Raw genomic sequence first — 18,889 nt, forward strand, 5'->3', positions numbered from 1 at the left:
TGTTTATCTCCCCTGCGGCATAAATCAGCCGCGGCTTGCAGAGCTGTGCTGGGCGAGGAATGTCTCTACACGGAGTGTTTATTCAGTGTGCCAGAAGGACCTACAACTCTGTGTATTTTTATGTGGAAGAATCTCATCGTTCACACAGTTTCGCTGTCTTGGCTTGGCAGTTCATAAACTTTAAGAGATCTCTCCTCACTGCGCTGCTGGGTACAAAGGACTCGAGAGGGGAGTGGGCAGGTGAGGAAACTTGCCCATGTCACGCAGGGTGCCTGGACCAGTACCCAGCTCTGCGCTGTGCTGCCCTGTGCCTTTCTCCATAACCACGAGATCAAGAGGAGCCCCTTCCTTTTCTGGGCAGCCGGAGGCACACAAAGTTTACTTTCTCTTGGCCTTTAATATCCAACCTCTATTACCCATTTGGTGTCCTACTTATTCCTCTCTGACACACGCCTCTCCGGCGACACGGTGGGATTCCCAGGACTGTAAGAAGCAGGCTCTGCCAGCTCTGTTCCTTCCAGATACACCTGACAGAAGGGCAGTTCACTTCCCAAGAAGTAACCTGTCTTGGCACTGCACGGAAATCACAATCCAGAGTTTCAGCCTACATTCAGCCTAAAAGCTGCTGCCTGCTTTCAGTAACTAAAGTATTTTTAGATTTCAAGTCTATTTTAAACAACTCGCATAAGGGAACCTTCAGTTTGTCAAGCATGCTTTGCTTTCAGGAGTGAGGCTTGAAAGGGCATTAGTTGGAGCTGAAAAAATACTTAGGGGAGGGAGGCTTCCAGCTGGGGTGGGTGCCCGGAGATGTCACTGTGTGGAAAAGGTGCTGGAAAGGCTCCAGAAAGACCAGTAGGACAGTCTGGCTGCAATTTGCAGGGGAGGGGAGGGATAGGGAGGGGAGGGAAAGGAAAGAGAGGGGAAGGGAAAGGGAAAGGGAAAGAAAATGATAATGTGAGTGGAACAAGGGGATTGCTTGCTTACAGAGATACTGTGAAAGAGGAAGTTGAACATGCATCAGATTTCTAAACTTTGCAAAAAGGCAAGCCAAATCGAGGCAGTAAAATGTACAGCTTCTTTATTAAGCCTCTTAATAAGTTCAGAAATGGTCATGATTCTGTCTCACACATGAACTGGTAGTCCATAAATTCCAGTGTATTTATTCCTTATTTGCTCCTTTTGAGGCTAGATCTTTATCAGGCTCTTCAAGACTAGTAACAGGCATGAAGGTAATGATGGACAAATGAATTAATACCTTTTGTTTAAAATTTTGGGCAAGTTCAATATGTCATCACCTGGTATGTAACTACCTTTCTCTCTGTTTAGACATGTTAGGTTGCTGACGGATACAACTTTCTTGTGTTACAGAAGAGGGCAGTGATGTTTCATTTTTGGGGACCGGAATCAGCAGCTAACAAAAGCTCCTGTTCTACTTAATGCAGAAACAGAAATAAACAGCGTACCCAGGGTTTGCTCTTGCAATCTTGCTTCCTCATCGTGCTTCCTATTTGTTGTTTTATTTTCTTGAAGAAAACAAAACAAAACAAAAATTTCCACCTTGGAGGAAGCATTAACAGCAATAGGTTGCACGGAGCACTTCTGCCAGCTGCCTGAGACCTTTCTGGCTGAAAGGGCAAATTCACAGCAATATTTCAAACTTTACATAAAAATGCTAACTACCTGTTATCTGTTAGTTTCACTGTGCAGTTTGTTTGGCCTCGGACCTTCTGACATTACTGCTTGTCAACAACATTTTGTGATTCCCATTCATAACGACCTTCCTGCTGCAGATTTAATAAAAAATGAGGGCTCATTGTGGAAAATGAGCATATGTATGTACCAGAGAGGCTTCCATTCTAAGAACATCTTGCATCATCGAGACATCAAATAGCAGCTTGTGTGATTTTAAGTTAGCTCACACATGCAAATGAGTGACAGGGCAGAGTTTCATAATAAACTTTCAAGCTGGATTTGTATAGGGTTCTTGCTTCGCACAGCACACAGGGAAGGACTGAGCTTTCAGAGACATGGGTCAGGGTCTTATTTGAGCAATGTAATGTGGTTTATTTCTTTTCTTTCCTTGCTGGAGTAGTTGTCTGTAGGCTAGCTGGGTGCTGATTTTTCTCTTCTTCAGGTTGAGAAATGCCTGAAGTGTCATTACGTTGGTTTGCAAGTGAATTTATCCCCAAACTGACAAGTTTGCAAAGCACGTCTAGATGGAAGATCTATTAAGTAAGGTTGGAAAAGAGGAAGATGCAAAATTTCTCAGAGAGTGGGCAAGAAAGAGTACTATTCAAGCTTCACCATGGAACTCCTCCGCTAGGGGATTAACAGCATGTGGAGGACCTATGGTAGAAATTAAATAGCTGAGTGATCTCTTCCTGGCTGACATGTAGAACAAACTGTATGAAGCAATCCTGACTGTAGGTTAATATGTTTCAAGCATACACTAAAATTTTTATTCCAAATGAACAGATGGTACACAGTTCCTAATAGGCACTTCCCAGAGTTTATACTATTTGTTGATGAACAAACTAAAAAATTAAAAGCAATGGTTCAAAAAGGTCACAACTGTATCCATGCACACAACTTCTGGGAGTTAAATTAAGTCATGATTTCTTTCCCTAGAACAATAATGAGTAGGGCTATTAATTGGTTTGAACTCTACCTATCATATAGTCTTGGTGAACTCCAGCATGGGGAGCAAGAGGAATCCTAATCCCTTGGGAAGTGAAATGCTCTGCTAAAGACACTGAGAGGAGGACATGAAGGCCTTTAGTCCTCCTACACAAATTAAGATATTTGACTAAGATACCAGTGGTGGAAATCAAATCCTCATGAGGTCCCTCTGCAACTGAGAGGAGGGAGATGTGTTTTCCGAGTAAGATTCTGTCTCTTTCCACTAGAGCCTACGTTGCCTAACTTTGTCCCTCCAGTCAGACCATCACCCTTCAGTTACTTTCCTGGCGTTAAGAAAATTCAGGTTAGGCTGTCCTCTGCCAAGTCACAGCGAGAGAGGTCAGCATGTGGCAGTAGCTTCAAAGTTTACTGTAAAAATTAATAGCTACGCAAATGCCCCATGAGTTAGAAATGCTTCTCTGAGCTGCAGAAGTTTTTAAGAGAGGCATCAAAGCACTTGAGATTAAACACAGCATTTTGTGTTTAATTTAACAGTGATAAGTCTGTAGGTCCAAGCTAGGAAAGAATAGAAAATATAAATGCTTCAATTCATGATAGTTAAATGATGCTGGAAGCTGTTATAGAGCTTCAGGTGGAAGTGTTGAGAGAGGATGTTAATGGAGTTGAAAACCTAGTTTTGATAGGTCAAGCAGTCGCTTTATATCCCTTATATAGGGATTTAAGTACATTAAGTACTTGTGGATGGCTTGCTTTCCTGAGGTCATTTTAATTAACCAAAACAACAGCAGGTAACAGATTAATTGATCTACAATACAGATAGCAGTGATGACAAATGAGGAATGATTCCAAAAGCATGTGCCAGCTGTATCGGTAAAGTAGTAGACCTTATTTTATGCAGAAAGCTGACTGCCCTTAAAATAATTGCATCTGTTTAGGCAGTCAGGCCCCTGCTGAGCAGTGTATGGCCTGCAAAAGAAACCATGTAACAAGTGGTGGCTATTTCTTCAAGTTCATTGGGGCTCTGGAAGTATTCAGTCATCCATTAATGGAAGATTTGTTTCATACATGTCTGAAATCACAACTGAAAGCGTAGTAGAAAGCAATGTCTGAAAATGGGTGAAAAGTAATAGCATAATGTTGGGGTTAAAAGTGTTCACAATGCTGCCACAGAGCTGACTGCTGTGTTGCTCACTGAGCCCCTCCGGACATGCCATAAAGAACTGTTAGACGTTTCTGAAAAGGAAAAAAGCCTGGTGGCTTGCAGGGGCTCAGCCCCTAAACGCTGAGCTCTACAAGCAGCTTCTCACACCTGGGCTCTGATTCTCCCCAAGATCTCACAGTGACAGAATGGGGTCACCGCAGGGGCATCTTTAGATCAAGGAGCCTACGCTCAGCATCCTGGGGTGCAATGCCATAGCCCATGCATATACAGTCCTGCTTGAGTTCAGGGAGGATTTAGCTCACCTCTTGGTTGCAGGTGTTACTGGAAGTAGTTGTGTCTGTCTGCCATAAATGTAGAGTTACAGGAATGAAATGACACTAATGCAACCTCAAGTCATGGCATTACGTGTGACAAAACGAATGCTCTACATCTTGCTCTGCAATTGTAATTTGTTGATGGTAGCTTTTTAAATATCTTTACCCTGTCTCTTTTGCTTTCTGGTTTTAAGCCTGATTGCCTTGGTCAGGTTGATGTTCACTGGAAAAATGGACAGCATCAAAGTAAAGATACTTATGATCGAGTGCCAGCAAAGGCATTTGCAAAAGTAACAGCATGTCCCTTCTGTCGAAAAATCTTGCATGTGCTTTCAAAAATCCATTGATGTGTTTATCCATCAAGACTTCTTTTTAATATATGTCTGTTAAACAAGCACCCCCCCCCTTCCTCCCTGGTGTTTCTCATTAATAAAACATTGAGGCTGCAATCCCTGTAGCACATACAAAGTTCAGAAATCTTAACATGAAAAGCATTTGTTTTTTGAATGTGTTAAAAAAGGGTCACATCTGGTAATGATTTTTACATGTGAATTTTATGAAGACAGGTTGAACTCTGTAACTCCAGATGAAGCACTGTATCAATTTTACAACAGTTGTTCTTATTAATCTGCCTACTGATAGTATCTGTAAAATCCTAACAACTGAACCAAACTGTGGCAGGAGAAACTGAATGCATCTGACGTGTTCATAATATAATTGTACTCAATGTCTGTTCTAGCACTATATGCACAGGCATTTAGCCTCCCCACGGTATTCCCCACATGAATTTGGCTGTTTTTGGCACAGCACACTTTGCTTTTCTTTCGTCACTTTCCGTGCCAGATGTTTGGAAAATATACTTTTAATTATGTAGCTTCAGTTCTTTGGCCTCCTTTATTCAGATAGACCTGAACTGTAGCCTTAGTTATACTCATGTGACCCATGTGGCTTGCTGGAGAATACCAATTTAACTAAGAGCACAACTTCACCTGGTGTTCTTTAACATTATATTCCTACACAGACACCTAAGTTATACCTATGCTTCTGCAGAACCCAACAGCTCTGGAAGCTACAGCATATTAAACAGACTCATGTCAAATCTCTCAGGGATTAGCCCTTCCTTTGCTCCTGCAAACCATTGAATTTGATGCAAATGTTTATTTTTCCCTCCCTATTTTAAAACATAGTCCAGACCTACTGAAATTTCTGAAATAAATGGAAGCACATACGGAAAAATAACATCAGGGAGGTGCAGTGGCAGGCAGCATTCCTCTTACCATGAGCATTATTCATGCTCGTTGCACCACAGCAATTCTGGCTATTTAAATAGGAGAACTTACAATGATTTGTTTTAGTCTGCTAACCAGAATATGTGCTTAATTGCTCCTAATTTTGTAAGCGTATCTCAGCATTTCCCATAATGTAGTAGGCTTTTTGTTTAGTACTTATAGAGCATGTGTTACATTCTAGTACTCCCACTGTAAGACTATTCCTGTCTTATTAGAAAAGGCTGGGTTAAAGTGTCCACCTCTTCTGGTTATATCCCCACAACTTCTTGCTTTAATTAGGACTGAATGTGTCACTAAGATAATTCTTGCATCCTTCTTCACATGTTTTCTGAGCCACCTTTACGTGGAAGTGATGTGTCTGTAAGGAAAGTTCACATAAAACTGGGAAGAGGCAGGAGGCTTCTGTCAGCTATTTTGGTTTTGATGCATTGCTAATTAATGAATTGTGTCTGCTAAGAAAAGTAACAGTAAATGTTTTCCTAATCTGTCAGGCTAACACGTCATTACACAATCTAGCAATGTAAAAATTAGTTTTCATTATTATCTAAAGCACTTTGGGACATACAGGTTTATTTGGCACTTAGCACTACAAACCCTAAAAGCTAAGTGAGCTGGAGGGTTCCGTGGGCACATCCACACTGCACCAGCAGCGCGGGGCCAGAAGACAACAGAGGGCTCAGCTCACATCAGGTTGGGTTAGCTGGATTTTGTCCTGGTCCTACTGTTTGCTAATAGGTGAGCAGCATTTGTCCCTGATCTGTTTAGGCCAATTGTTAGCCTTGCCTTGTGGGTGTTTGCGCGCATCGCTTATCACCGGCCCATCAGCTAGTAGTAGCTACATTGCCTTGAAAATCTGTGCTACAGCAGTGAGTCAGACTCTTCATGGTATTCATTGATTTTATGCTACCTCAGCCATTGCTCTTGCATACATTCTTCAAATACAGTGGTGGATTTTGGAGGCATTTGATTCCGTGTTTTTATTATTCAGTACATTAATGTTTCAGGCACTCAGCTACAGCGGTTTGGGTCTATAGGTAAGATACCGGATAAGGACAGGACCTAAAGACGTTAGCTTTACACTACAGCACAGCTCCCTCTTCTCTCCCTGGTGCATGCCCAAGGTTTTAATTTCTGAGTGAGATGGTGCCTGTGCATTGTATTTTAGGGGGTTGGGAATTCTTACTTCAGCTGTTTGTCTTTTCCCCTGGGCTTCTGAGAGAGGGGTGTCATCTCATAAACATTTCATGAAATGTGAGAATCCTTTACCTTTTGATGGATTTTTCTGGAATACTATCACCGTCACTAGCCATGGGTTTGCTGCACTGTGAATTGTGTGTAAAAGGCTAAGGAAAGGCACTTTCACAGCTTTACTGTTTGAGGAGAAAATAGCTTTTGATATTAAGCTATTGTATCATTTGGATTTTCTGGGTGCCTCTCTAAGAACTAGAGGCTTACCAGTATTTCAGCCCCTACTTTAGTAATAAAGTTGGATGAGAACCTTGCCTTTTTATTGTTGTTTATGGTTCTGGCTTATGAGAAAGAGGTGATATTTCTGGCCAGTGGGAGTTTTAAATTTGTTTTACGGAGAACTGAAATTTTGTCCCTGATTCTTCTACTGCTGCTCAAGCCCGCTCCAACACAGGAGCTTGCAAAAGGTAAGTTGCTCCATTTATCCCCTCGGTCCCTTGCAGCAAATGGACAAATGACAGCTTTGCATTAATGTGCAACAACTTAGGTGCCAGTTAAAGGAAGTGTAAGAAACATGAATCAGCTTCACGTACAGTGCAGTATTTTCTGTAGTTGTGGTTTTTATCCAGATGAATGCTTACGCTAAGTGCACGATTAACTTGGTGACTGTAAAATTTGGCAAAAGGTACAGACTATGGCTGTACAAACTCAGTTTAAATCTGTTACAGAGAGTAAAGAGGAATTTCTTAAGGAACAGACTGACCTCACTGCAGGATAGTAGACTGTAAAGCTGCTCATGGGCTTCAGTGGTATTTCCTATCTTCAGCAGGGGTCTTATGAACAGAGAGCTATACAGAAAAGTACGGGGGAATTTTCACATTTTTTAGCACTAGTTGTAGGAACTGTTCTAAAGGTATTTGGAAAACCTTATTTGTTCCATATATGTATATTTGATGAAGATCACTTGAATCATATCTGAGGTAATTTTTTAGTGCCCTGCCTGTTCAAAGAGGAGAGCAGTTAATATAATCATTCCATAGGCTCTTCTGCAATACAGGAAAAGTTCCTTACATCAAATAGTTTTGTAGAAGGAAAGAAACTTTCTGTGGTAGAGGTTGAAAACATAAGCAGAACAAAATAATTCTGTAGATCTTTCAAATCTATTTCACACTTCTTCAGGTCCTCCAGTGATCCTTTTGTCAATGTTCTAATAAATATTTTGGCAGGAATTGCGATGGGGAAGAAAAATCAAGAAAATAATGTTTATTGATGGCAAATGAATTTTGATTTGCAATTGGGAGTAGTCACACAAAAAAATGACTTTCCTGCTGCTTCACCTCTGATTGGAGAACTGGAAAAAGCATTTAAATATATATATATTTAACAAATATTGCTTCAAAGCACCTTTTTTTGGATGTTACTTTCATCCCATTCCACGCAAATAAAATTTATAGATAGTGGGGTTGTTTGTCTGTTTGTAAATAACATTATTAAGTTAGCTTCAGGCAAATTAGCAAAAGGATTTGCAGACAGAGAAAACATTCATACTTCAGTTACAGAAACAGATAAGAGATACAAGTTTTATACAGTCCAAAGAAAGATACTGGTACTCTGGGGTTCTCACTTCAGAGCTCCTAAATTAATTAGATGCTGCTAATGACTGAAAAAAACTATAAAAATTGAAGAGGCTTAGATTTTTTTCTTTCCTTTTTTTTTCTTTGCCACCTCCCCCCATTAGACTCAAGTCTTCATTTCCCTCACACAAAAGTTGCCTTGCCTTTTCTCTTATGTGAAATGAGGAGGTGTGTGGAAACTAATTATGTTTTTGACCTATCAGCTGGACTTCTTAATCCTGGGTTGTGAATTCCCAAACTTGAATTTCTTTTGAACACTAGTTAGGAAATCACTCTTGAGAGTAAAATAGTATAAAATAGAGTTCTGGTTTTATGAGTAAAGCTGCTGTATGGGGGACTTTGTTTCATGTAATTGCTTTGGGGACCTCCGTCTGATCTCTTCGCTTGAAGCTAATATCGTAGGCCTTAATTGAGTAAGACTCCTATTGAAGTGGTAATCGCAGTTTACATAGAGAGATTCACTTCTAGAGCTGGGTCTGTTGGCCTTTGTCTCAGAGAAAAAAGGGTGTCACAGCCCTGCATGCAGATCTGCTGCCAGCGGCTGTTCTGGTGCCCCTCTTGCCCAGGGTCTCCCCTCAGCAGGTTCAAGTGCAGCCACGAGCACTTGGGGCCTTTCTGAGACGTGCCCCACCAGCGCATGCATACGGCCCAGGCTTCAACCCTGAGCTAGGAGGATGAGCAGCCTTTAAACAAGCAGAAAACAGAAATCTACTTGATTTTGCTCCTTCCTAGGTTGCGTTCTTTTACGAGTGCATTGCTCATTGCATTCTCTACAACTTGGGATTATCACAGAGTGCCTGAAATCCTCCTGGAGCACTGATTAAAATCAGTGACAGTTCCTTTCTTGAAGTAATACTTTCACTTAGGGCAGTTCCAGGTGTCGCAGAGTCCTAGGAAGAGAGAAACCTGAAGTTTGATTTTTACAGAAAATTGAGGATAAACAAGGAAATGTGTGGGAAGAGAGCAGGTTGAATGAAGGGGTAGACGAGGCAAAATATTACCTACAAACTGCAATTTGTCTTGCACGTAACATCTTAAAGCCTGGCCTTGTGTGTGAGATCAGGGCAGCACGGCGGAGTGCAGGTTACTCTTACTCATAAATGTTATCAGGAAGGAAATTTGTGAGTGACCCTGTGCTGAAAGGGAGTCTTGACATGAATGAAATCATTAGTTTGGGTTTAGTAGCTGAGAGCCTTTTTGATGTCTGGTGTCTATAAGAAGGTCCTGTAAAACCTATTGTTGCCAGCTGTTATCTCCATTGGCGCTAAATGTAGCAGTGTTGGTGATTTGCTGTTGCTAGCAAAACAACTTATTTTTCCTGAAATAAAAACCTTTGCATTTATTGATGAGACAACAGAGTTTGGTTGGTTGGTTTTCCTCTAAATTCCTTAAACCTCTTTGTAGTTGGGAAAACGGAACTGTTTGGATGCAGATGGGGGTTTTCCCCTGCATCCTCAGCCTGGAAAGCAGGTTCACAGTCCTTCCGCAGGTCAGTTCTCACAAGTGGGGACCAGGAAACCCAAAAGGCCTTCCTCCAGAAGGAACCCACTGAGAACCCCCTATTTTTCTGCCTAATTTTGTGCCTCCTATTGCTAGAGGAAAGTAGTTGGTGCTGGTGATAGCGCTTTTCTTAGGGACTCCCTCAAGTGCAGCAGCACCTGTAGGTTTGGACAGTCCATGCAGCTCTTGAGTCTTCCACTCCAGTCCTACTTCAGGACTTTTCACCATGGCTGTTAAAACGAACACAGCCTGATTTAAAATAGAAATGACAGAGGGCAAACTGAATATGTAATGGTGGGTTGTGGGTAGGATTTTTTCTTTTTTCCTTTGACTTGCTTTCCTTTGCTCACTCATGTTAAACTTCAGGGAGGTTGTCTGGATAAGCAAATAATGAACGCATCTTAGGAAGCTGGTTCTTGATATCAGGTAAAATGTGAAACAACTTAAAAAATGTTTCCATCCCATATAATTAGCCAGCCTTGTGTAACCTGTTGGGATGGAGGCGACAGAGGTGCCTGTTACTCTTGGAAGGCAATACAGGTAGTGACAGAGCAGCGTTTGCTGCTGCACAGGCATTTCTCAGGCTTTGTTTTATTTTTGTCCTCTTAATGACATCTGTGGGGACCATGAGCATCACATCAGGCTCTGTATGTGAATTCAGATCTCACATACTATAGAAACTTTACAGCACAAGGAAAGCGTGCTGAGAAAGGCAAAGAAGCAGCACAACCCTTGACGCTTGTCGTCTTTCTCTGCTGGTCTATGTTAAGCAGCAGAACAAGACAGACAAAAGCCTTGCTGACTTGTGGCCAAATCCTAGAAATCTTCTCCAGTGACAACATTTTGGTTTTGGCAGCTTTCATGGAAAAGACAAGTTGTCAGGATAGGGCTCAGGCCTTTGCACGTTTGCCAAGGAGTGCCATGCTGCCATTCATCATGGAGCTGCTACACGTTTGGTGACGCTGCGAGCCTGAGTGTTCAGCCAGATTTCTTTAGTGACCTCACTTAGGTTTGATCTGAAATGATTTTGTCTGCAAGACGTTTACATTCCCTGAGGATTTGTCAGGATGATGACAAAGCATTACTACATTTCTTTTAATGATATCCGCATTAACAAGCTAGACAAATATAAATGCTGTCTGCAGATTTAGATGAAATCCTGTCTGAGAGTTATATATTGCCTCCTGAGAAAAATATGTAAGTGGACAGAACATAAAATGAGTATTTCTGCGGAGCCCTTTGATCATGTTGATGTTCAAGACATCCAGTAATTTTCCTCCTCTTTGAGAAAGTGGGATGCTTTTTGCTGCACCACAGGATGGTGCACTGGTGGAGAAGAGGCTGCTTGGTGCGTGCAGGTGTGTTTTTGCCAAGGCAGAACTGATTAAAAGTGGTTAGTGATTAATATAAGATTTGCGCATTCACTATTCACTGTTTGGGCTCATATCTTTCCTTTTTGACTTCAACTTAACAGAATATTCTTGGAAATGTTTAAAAAAGATAACTTCAAGGGTTTCTCCACTGAAAGGACTTAAAGCAAGAAAGGTTTTCCAGCTGCTGAAGAATAAATTTTTAACATGAAGTCTTCTCCCTCTTACTCCTTTTGGGAAGGAATAATTTGTAGCAAACATAAGGAAAAAAATGGGAACTTAATCAGACAACACAGCATCACTTCCTAAACCTGAAAAAAGAATCATGATCAGAGGACAGAGCGTTTAGAAAGCTGAATAAAGTTCTCTGTGCCATTTCTCCATACACGTTCAGATTTCATATAGACATCTCACAGCTTTGGTGGATGCTTTGGTCTGATTCTCTGTTCCATATTGCCCAAAATCTCAGTCCTGAGCAGTAAAGGAAAGGTGGTGCACCCGCAGCAGTGCAAAAGGGGCAAAATAGCAGCTTTACTTCTGTTCATAAAACGTGCAAAGATCAAATCAAGGGTGCTCATATTACTTGATCATAAACCTTGTAATTCATATAAGCATGTCTTTTGGCCCTAAATTTTCTATGTAGATTTTATGTTGATTTATATTCCATAAAAAAGAACCACTCTCAGTGTTCCTCTGTACGTTGTATGTTCTGTGCATCACCCATGCAACAGAGAAAAGGAAAAACATATAGCAGCTTAATTATATATAATTTGCTAAAATTGCTTCCCGTTGTATTCTCCTTAAGCTTGTGATGAGACTCCTGCTTTAATATACTGTTTGCAGAATCAGTGCTTCATTGAGCTGCTAAATAAAGTTTTAAAGAGTACACTGTCATGCTTGTCTCTTTCAGCAAGTGTAGATATTTCATGGATATTGATGCTGTATGGGATAGGTTGGGTCACCCAAAGCAGGTTCAGAAAAACAAATTGTGTTGTTCTAAGCTCAAGTCAGTGCTTTTACCCAGGCTTCCCAGGTCCATCCTGATCACATATTACAGAGGTGGTTTGGAGAAGATGAAGGAGAATGCCCCCTCCACATGGCAGTTCAGTTACTTTTATACAGAAAATGGAACTGTAGGAGATAGAAACTGCTGTTCTGGCCGCTTTTGTTTTGGGCTGGACTTTTAAGTCTGGGTTACTGGCCCACTTTCTGCAGTATCCTTGGGCTGTTTCTTCCCAACTAAAATTAAAAAAAAAAAAAAGTATTTTCTTTTTAAATTCATCCTAGCAAATTTATAAATGGTATTTCAGTAGGCATTTGAAATACTTAATTTCAAACGGGTTTTTTTTTAAATGTATGCTTTTTTTTCCTTTCCCCTTTAAACTATTGATGAACACTATTCATCCAAAAAATATTTCTGCAGTAATGGTTTCTTTCAGGAGCACTTCTTTTTGCAGCCTATATAATAATTTTATCTTACTGCTCTTAAGGCAGTGACAGATGATATTTTCTTCTTTTTATTTAAACACCTTATCATACACAGCTCACTGATATAAGAAAGACCCTTCTTCTCATGTTGAAGCTTCAAAGCCCTAGGTGTGCTCAGGAAAGATACCACATTATTTGTTGTCATTTTTCCTCATTTTTTATCATTACAACTATAATCACTTTTCTGCATAATGTTATTTCTGAAAGCTATGAAAAGGAAGAAAAAATGGTCTGCTTTGGCTGAGGCCAAAGAGGCTGTTTCCTAGTGAATGTTAGTGTTGAAACTACTGCACTTGGATTGCTTTTGCAAAATCAGGCAGCTGAGCTGTGCATGTATTATATCAGAAAGGATAACAGAACAAACAATGCACTTCTTAAATGATATTCTAAATGATATCTTGATATTGCTGAACAAGATGTGACCATGTTACCAAAGGACTTGTTGCAGAACGTGAGCCAAAGAGAGCATGTCAATGGAGCAAGGGATCTGAGGATTTTTGTTTCTTTGTTTCTGACATATCTCGTTTAAAATTGACCAAATTCTTTCCATATCTGAGTTCATAGGTTACTGAATTCAGGCTTGGCTCCTTCCTGAGCAGTTGTCCTCAATCGTATTGCCGTGTTTTGAAAAGGATGGACTTCAAGGTGAGTGGGGTCTAGTCTCCACTGCTGTGAGGATGACAAAAACAGGCAAGCTATCTTGTCTCACTCAACTATATCAACTAGCTAGGTTTTCCTGCCAAATCCCTGGGAAATGTGTTTTCCCTATGGAGCGGTATCTACCATAAATAGGAGGCTTTTCTTCAGATTCAGTGAATAAAACATAAAAAGTTTCTTGTTCATATCAACTCAAAAGGAATGCTTTCATTTTTCTTTTCATTTTTGCCTTCAGAAGGCAAGTCTTTCTAGTCTCATGTAATTTCTTCTGAAATAGTTGAATTTAATAGTTGCAGCTTAACCTTCTTGAAAGCTTTTATTAATATTTTTAATAGGAAAGAGGGTTTCTTGACATGAGGCTGACCAAGGGGGAAAAAGTTGAGATTTGGAGATTCATATACCTACCTAATTTCTTTAAAAAGTGCCTTTTTTTTTTTCTTCCCTGTAGGCATCGTTAGCCAATGCAGAATGGAAAAAGAAGAGAATGGTGGGTAGGGAGGTATGGAGGGTGAGGTGGGGGGTGGAAAGTAGTCACTTTCCTGACAATACCAGTGTCTTTAACTTCAGCAGTCAGAAATGAGTAGAACATTTTGTGAGAACAAGTCTGAGGGGAGACAGATGGACAGAGGTCTGAGAGAAATGATGCAGGTGAGAGATGAGATGAGAGAGACAGAGAGATGGGTGAGGTGCAAACCAGGGCTGACCAGGCAGCTGCAGCCTGTCAGCACTGTGACAGTGGGAGCTGGCATCTCTGCCATCATTGTAACTTTGTAGATCATCCCATCCTAAAAGAAGAAGAGAGCTGCCAGACAGACTGGAGAAGTGATGGAGGACTGTTTGGTGTTGCCTTGAGCTGCAGAGCCCTCAACACGTGTTGTGGGTTGGGGTCCAGCTTGTACCAGGAATGGGGCTGCATCCTTCAGCAGTAAATGCTCCTGGGGAACTCTAATTTACTATTCAGCCAGAGGAGGAAAAAAAAAAAAAAAGAAAAAAAAAACACCACACAACTTTTGTGGGATAGCTTAAAACACAGAAAGATGCTTTTTGTCCCGCTTATGAATATTCAGTGCAGGAGCACAAAGTATGACCTGTCTGTCAGGAAACGTGTTAAAGTGCTGGGTCCTTCCAATTTTATTTTCACAATCTAGCTATATAGACATAAAATATTATTTTATTACCACAAGTAAAAAAATACACTATGGAGAAGGACAGATTTCCCTCACTGCCAGACGCCATCTTGCTCAGTGCACCAGAGGCTGCACCCTGTGAGGAGGCCGCTGGAAACTACTGGAACCGGCCGGGGCCTCTCCTCACTGAGCCCCACAGCTGGACGCCTGGACACCTGCACCCAGCACAGGTGAATTTGCCAAAGCCCTTGTGACAGCTGTACTGCAAATATTTTGGGAATCAGGCTTGGCAAATGTCCTTGAAGGAGACTTCTTCTGCAGCTTCCCAGCACCCTCCAGCATGTGCCATGCCCCCAGGGGCCTTCAGCACTCAGGGTACATTTGATTCCCTCAGAGTTTGCCTGCAAATCTGTTGGTGAGCAATGGTAGACGTTTCTTGGACTCTTTTTCAGGTGAGGTTGGTCTATTTATAGCCTTCCCGCCTGCCAAAGTGACACTGATGTTTGATTTTGTCTGTTAGTTTTTGTCATCTAGTTACAGCTGTGCTGGAGTTAGCACGTCAGTATTTCTTTTAACCACCTGAGTGCACCTAGTTGGAAGGCTGATATATAACACATTAGAATCCAGTTTATTGTCTGAATTTTGGACAGATGAGAATAATTAAGTTCACTGTGGGAAATGTTAAAAGTTGGGGATCTTGTTCTCTCCTTTAGTATGGCAGGCTGTTACCCACACAATTTTTCTGGTGATGTCCAACAAGATTCACAATTACACACTGCACATTGTATTACGGAGTACAGCTGCAGTTGGTTTTCCTATTTCGTGACAGCAGGCTGTCAGAGTGTCAGCTCAGGTCAGTTACCTGGTTTCCTTTGAGACTGTCTGAACACAATCTGAACATCTTCTGTCGGCTGTGGGTGCAGCTTGCTTACCTAGAGGAGTACTAACACATACGGAATAATTTTATACTAACTTGCCTTTAGCAAATCAAAAGGTCTTGTAAAGAAAAACTAGTCTTTTTCATATCCTTAGCAGCTTTGTGTCTTGGTCAGGATCCTGCCTTGCACACTCTTGCTTGCCACTGGGTTTTATCCACTCCTGACGCAGGCAGCCCCTCGCTGGAATCTGCTCAGCCCCACGCAGAGTTGGGCTGCTGTTATGTTCTGTGTCTTTGGCTGGGATTGAGCTGAGTTTTCTGAAATCTGTTGTCTTCTGAGAGTATGTGAGGCAGGGTGGAGCTGGGGAAGCTGGTTTGGGTGCCAGGAGCACTATAGCTGCATTAGCACATGGCTGTAATTGAGCCAGCTCAGAAGCTGCGGGCAGTGTAGCTGCATTTTCAGCTCCTGAACAGACTGAGTTAGTCTGCAGGGAACTCTCTGGCTGCCTTGGTTGTCTGAATGATGCAGACTGATGCTGCATCATAGTATTTATTTCACTGGTGCATCTCTGCCCTGTATCAGCAAGTGAGTGTGAAATCATTAACTTGCCTAGGCAAAAATCATTGCGTTGATCTATTTCCAAGGCTTAGCTCTTTTCTTGGGGCTGGGGTTGTGCATATCACCTCTGATATCCAAGTATTTTCACTCTCCTGGATGGTCATGCTTCTATAATGGGTCTCATCCCAGGCCAACTCCTAGCCTCATTGATAATTTATGAGGAAAGTGGTGCAGGAGGGTAAGAACTATGTGGCTCTGCATGGAGATTGGTACTTCGATCTCTGCTGATTTAAATCCCTTTAAATGACCTGAAAAGGGGAAATAACTGAACTTACTGAAATTATGAATGAAATTAAACTGTAGAGAAGAGGACAAAGAGGAAATAGCTGATAAAACAAATGGACTTCAAGGCACTGCTGAAGTACACTGATACATACAAAGGGTGTCACCATGCTAGTTAGAAAGTGCTCACTCTCTTCAAGCTACAAATCCAAAAAAAAAAAAAGATTAATATTGGAAATAATTGTTTCGTCCAAAAGCATTGACTTCATGAAACACCAATGAACCTGCCAAATCAGGACAAGAATCAATTTCACAAGAGTGAAATGTGAGTTTGAGGATTTTTTACAATACAGCATCATTAGTTTTACACAGCCTCCTATGCATTGCAATCACAAAATGTGTAGAAGGGTAGGGAGAGAAAGCAGTTACTGAATTACAGACCTTGGTGTGGTAGCTGTCATGGGGATGATGTATAGAGATGAAATAGTGGAAAAGAGTGCTGCAATTTAAAAATAGTAAATGCTTATGATAATGCTGTTACAGCTCTCTCATGTAGATTCTGCCTGAGAAACTATAATTCTTTTAGTTCTGGAAGTTTTTAATCAAAAGGAAATATAGCTGAAACTTTCAGAGAAGAATGGGAAATCCAAGGGCTATATTCTGTTATATGGTTTCTAAATAACGAAGTCTTGAGCCTACAAAACTCCTAGAGCTTGGAGATGACACCATTTGTACGCATTAAATAGCTGCTGTGGACAGTAGGCAGTAGCCATATGCATTTGAGGAGGACAGCTTCTGCCCTGTTAACTTTTCGTATCCTGCAGGTAAAAGCCTGAACTACAAAACATGTAGTTCAATTAGATATTGTTGAATAGACTTGACCTAATACAGGAGAGATCTATCAAGAGTTTAACGTGGAAGAAGAGCTGACAAAATAAATCAGTTTCTCAGTGTGCTGCTAATTGTTCTTGTGCATGAAAATGGATGGAAACTTTTAACTAACATCTTTAAACAAGTATTGACCTTTTCTGTATTTGGATTGGTGTCTTGAAAAAATGAAGAGAAAAATGCATTCAGTCAATCAGTAGATACCCTCGTTCAAGTACAAGCCAGAGCAAGTGAAACCTACAAAGCCATCAGCATCTGCTTTCTGGTTGTGAGGAGCTAGTGGGAAGAGCTGGCTGGGCTAAGAGGGAGGGATGCTGGGGCTGGGAGGAGCGGCAGAGTGACTCCAAGGTCCCAGCTCTGCCAGATTCCCCCGGCTCTTCTGTGTAGTGCATCCTGGTGCTGCCTGGGAAGGCTTTTGCTCACATCCCTGGTACTTACACAGGAGATTACTCCTTTCACAGTGGTTTTGCTTGCACCTCCTCAGCCAGTTTAGAGGAAACCTCTTGGTAATATGAATTCTTGAAAACTATCAACAGTGATTATTTGCTGCTAAACAGAGAGGGTTTATGGACATTAGTGGTCTAGGTACCAAGGCTAAAACTTGCTTTGTGGTTGATATTAGTGCTATTTCTAAACAGTTGCATACTTTGAATCTTACCAAATGCAGAATAAATAAATAAATAAACAAGTAAACAAACAAATAAATAAACTGTGGTGCATTTTAGCTTCCAGTGCATGTTTGGGGGAGAAAAAGTAACTGGTCTGTACCTGGTTGTTACAGAGCTGCCTGAAAGTATTGCCACATCTGCTTTCTGCTTTTACCCAGTGAAGTTATTTCTTTCGTACATATTCTGGTTTTAGCTGGCAATAGGATTCTTCTCCTGTATGTTTTATTTTCATGACAATATGACACATAGTGGTATTGATGAAACTTTGTGGTGGTCTTTTTTATGCTGCTGTTAATTCATGGTAACCTTCACATTCACTTCAGGGACTTGATTCATTTCCTAAAGATAACTGTTAATTAACCAACAATTTAGGCTTCTGAATCAAATGTGGTTCCTGTTCCTGAAAGTGAAGGAGTCACTGTGTGGCAGATGCAGAGGGAATTTCCTTTGTGGAAACAGAAAACAACAACAAGTAGAACAAATTAAACGACTACCTGCTGAAAAGAAATCTTTAGGGAGTCAGAGGAGTTTCTCTGCAGTTGTCAGGTGTGGAATTTGAAGTTTTTTCTTTTGACTCTGTGTGTTTTGTTTTTAATTAGTATCATATAAAAGGGATCCTTGGTGATTTTAAACTGCTGTAATTCCATCTTGAGTTAAGCGCCATGCTGGCATCCCACCTGCATCTGCTCTTCTAGGAATACCATAATAGACTGGGACAGAAATAAGTAGTTGGAGGTTTAGGGTCAGTCAGTAAAACAGCAACTCTGGGATTTCTGTAACTTTTTCTAAAGACGGAGTTACATGTTTTGGGGTGAGGAAGTATCCGAAAATCAGGTAAGGGAGGTCTATGAGTTTGAAGCATTGACATTTTTGCCTTTTATTGGAGGAATTATTGAAAGTTAATCACCTCTTCTGTGGTAGTTTTTGGCAGAGGCTGGCATTTAATGACAAACAGTAAAATTAAACTGGTTTCCCATTAAAAAAAAAAAAAAAAGGAAGAAAGAAGATGGGGAGCGAATCAGCTGCAGTCCTGTTGCTACTTTTCCTTCCTATCTCTCCCCACTTCTCTCTCCCCCTTGCCATGTGTACAGCAGGCACTTACTTTGCGTCTGCTCCATAGGCATTACATGCTGACAAGCTCTGTCAAACTACTTAACCTCCTTTCCCTGAAAGCCTTTTGTAAACAACTAGCATATGGGCATCATTTGGGGTACAATTCTCATTTAGAGTTTAGTTAGAAGTGTGA

The sequence above is a fragment of the Cygnus olor genome, chromosome 3, assembly GCF_009769625.2.
Source record: "Cygnus olor isolate bCygOlo1 chromosome 3, bCygOlo1.pri.v2, whole genome shotgun sequence".
Taxonomy (NCBI): Eukaryota; Metazoa; Chordata; class Aves; order Anseriformes; family Anatidae; genus Cygnus; species Cygnus olor.